Genomic DNA, 3454 nt, shown 5'->3' with positions numbered 1-3454 from the left:
AAATACGTCACGTGGAAAGCCGGTAGGCGCATCAGGCGCATGTTCAAGAGTAATGTAAGCGTGGACAAAATACAGTAGTACAGGTCTCCAGGCGAAGAGGAGGCGCGAGAAAAATCGCTCAATACGGCATCCCTGAATATCACTGACCATGCATAACATACCCCCACCAAATACTAGTCCCCACCATGGTCGCGTGCTCCCCACTACCCGCATGAGGGATTTAGCAATCCTGAGCAGCGTTGAGATATTTTTTCCCTCACGGCTCGCTTCCCCTGTTTTTCGCCCGTATTTCGATCTCTACTACTATTCTCCTCATGCGCCTACGCTGACTATGCCTAGCATAACCCCGTCAAGTACCAGTCCCCACCATGGTCGCGTCGTCCCCACTTTCCGGCCGAGGGAAAAAATATCTCAACGCTGATCCTGAGTGCAAGAACAGCCGACTCTCCGTGCGACTACAGTCGGCTGTGGTTGCACTACACAAAATCAGGACTCACGTGATGTTACCACTTTATTTTGAGCATGGTTAGGTATTAAACTAGGCTGTGGTATTACAGATAGATGTGCATATGCTCACACGACCATGCAAACAATGGGCATGTGCAAAGTATGAACCTTTTTCCTCTCATATCTTGTTAATACAAATTATTTCATATATTACAAAATTATATGTATATTGTTTCGAAAATTATTCCCTTCATATGTTCAACATAGTGCAAGTCTTTCTTATTTTCTTGCTTATTTTCTTCATGTATTCCATTATACATATCTTTCTAAAAAATAATTTTTCACTTGAATAATACACATAGTATTTTACATTTTTCTCATTAGAATTAATATTTGTCGATATTTTAGTCCAAAAGTAGTGAAGTACTGTGAAGTAGCATTCTTTTAGTAAGAATGAAACAGAGAACTAATAGAGAGATAGAAGTACTTAGATGATGCATAAAACATAAATTAGAAATTATAATATAAAACTAGGAAAACGTTAAAATAAGATAGAGTAATAGTAAATCATAAAATGCTGTTCGTCATTTTTATTATGTAACAAACATATTATAAATAATTCGAAAGTATTTGACAAAGTTATTGTCCTTTAAATATTGTTAACTTATTATTCTGCATCCTGATTCTTTGGTTTTCATCTTGCAAAATTTTGCCTTCGTGTTTCAAACGAATATCCATATATGTTAATAGAATCATTAAAATTAATTGATGACCATGGTCCATAAATACTTCTTATTCAAGAAAATGCTCATCATCATCTACAATTGACGGTGGCAAAATTTTCAATGTTTGTGTAATCAATTGAGTGTCCACATTTTTATTAATTAAATATTTCTGCTTACGAATGCTTCTTTTGACCAATTTTCGATCATTGTGCGCAGCTCTCTCTTTCTCTTTAATGCTGTCCATATCGTCGCCCCTACTAGGACTTACGTATTCGGTTACCCCCATTACCTACAAGCTGCACGAAACGGGTCTGTTCCATGCAGGGATGCCGTATTGAGCGATTTTTCTACCCCCACTACCGTATTTTGTCCACGCTTACATTACTCTTGAACATGCGCCTGGTGCGCCTACCGGCTTTCCACGTGACGTATTTGTCATGCGTCTTGTGCATAAAAAAGGTTCAAGTCACGTAGGAAGCCGGTAGGCGCATCAGGCGCATGTCCAAGAGTAACATAAGCGTGGACAAAATACGGTAGTAGGGGTCTCCAGGCGAAGAGGAGGCGCGAGAAAAATCGCTCAATACGGCATCCCTGGTTCCATGGACCTGAAGGACGGAGCATTGCCTGCGATAAACTGTGACGGAAAACGGAAGGGGGGATCCGAAATGTCAGCCATTTTTTAGGAGCGACTGGTGGCGCTCTCTTCATGTAGCGTCCGCGCCCGCGTCGCGTATCTTCATGGTAACGGCCATATTAGCGTCATTGGCGTCTAGGAGCAAATTTCCACAAGTACGCTCATGTATGTATGTACATAGCCGTGACACACGCTTGCTTTAGCGCGCGCAAGATTTGTATAAGTTTTACAGACAGGCGACGCCACTTGTCGCTCCTACAAGATGGCCGATTTGACTGTTCCCCCGCCACGGACGGAGCTTCACCCCCCTTCATCTATAAAAGCAGTTTATATTCCGTCCTTCAGGTCCATGGTCTGTTCTCTCGTGAACTCAAATACAGGGTGATTCTCTCGTTAGGGTAGACAAAGGCGTGCCGCCGTTTGTAACCAAAACCTATAGTACTGTAGCTCACACATGTACGCACACAATCGTCCTCGTTACAGTAGCCATCCGTCCTCCACCTCCCAATGGCACAGCGGCTACAGTACTATGGGTTTTGGTTACAATGTTTACACGGCGGCACAGCCTTTGTCTACCCTAGCGAGAGAATCACCCTGTATAGTTGGAACCAGGGATGCCAGAATGTAGGATTTCTCCTCTTCCCGAGCTCTCCCCACTACTGTATGCTGCTGTATGCTCAATATGCTTTCCCCACTTACATATGGCATTATTAGACATGTCCCCAATGATCATGGGTAACGTACGTGGGGGCAAAAGAAAGAAGTAGGAGACAGCTCGGGAAGAGGAGAAATCCTACATTCTGGCATCCCTCGTTGGAACGGTCATGTATGTACCACCACCACCAAGTACCAGCTATACAGTGCATGCGCGATTAAACAAGGATAGAGAGCCATCAGTGCCAGCTATCTCTTTCTACTCTCTTTTTCGGCCCGGTCTCGCGGTCTATCCTTAAGTATACGTTTATGATTATAACCCAGGGTTCGCAAAAGAATTATCGAAAAATTTGGCAATTTTTTACGCCCTCTAGAATATATTGTGGTCGAAATAAGAAATATAACCTTAACCAGCCGTCGATGCTGAGTCCATGGACTTCGTACACCGTCCTTCAGGTTCATGGTCTTACTGTACGTCCTCCCTTGTCTAAAACCCTACTTCATGCTACGTCTTTCAGGTCCATGTCAAACCCCAATTCCATCCCATCTAAAATTAATATACATCTTTCAAATTCCTTGACATCCCAAGATAAAAAAGTTCAAACTAGATACTCTTCCCTAGTGATTTTCCCTAGTCGCTATTTTTTAATGTTTCTTCTTGCTCTAGTAAAGTAATATTCTTTCATCAGTCCCGAGCAACAATTTATATGGATAGCTAAGAGAGACTTGGAAATTGAAGTGATTACCAGCGCTACCATTGTGGAGAGAAGGGTACTAAAATATGTTGAGATTTCTTTACACGCCTTGTTATGGGTGTCTACAACTGACGCATCAAAGCGGTGGTTTGTGATTGTGAGTTATAGTAGTTCACAAGTGTCTGAAAGAATAGCACTTCATCATGTTCCTGCTATACAAGTCCGGGTAGAACGAGTACTTAGTGCTTTGAAATTTATTGTCAATGATATTAGGATTAATATTAATGTTTGTAGTGATT

General features: G+C 42.0%; 1 long non-coding RNA gene across 1 annotated transcript; it reads right to left on the bottom strand.

Moving 5' to 3' along the window:
- Positions 1-1009: 1009 nt before the first annotated feature.
- On the bottom strand, positions 1010-3445 carry LOC113464711 (uncharacterized). The gene is made up of 2 exons (XR_003389566.1): positions 1350-3445; positions 1010-1265 (listed from the first exon to the last, which is right to left on the bottom strand). It is a non-coding gene; the product is annotated as an uncharacterized LOC113464711 (long non-coding RNA).
- Positions 3446-3454: the final 9 nt, after the last annotated feature.

The sequence above is a fragment of the Ceratina calcarata genome, unplaced genomic scaffold (genome assembly GCF_001652005.2).
Source record: "Ceratina calcarata isolate Rehan_Ccalc_2016 unplaced genomic scaffold, ASM165200v1 scaffold491.2, whole genome shotgun sequence".
Taxonomy (NCBI): domain Eukaryota; kingdom Metazoa; phylum Arthropoda; class Insecta; order Hymenoptera; family Apidae; genus Ceratina; species Ceratina calcarata.
The sequence above is the reverse complement of the archived record's forward strand: the minus strand, read 5'-3'. Positions and strand labels throughout refer to the sequence as shown.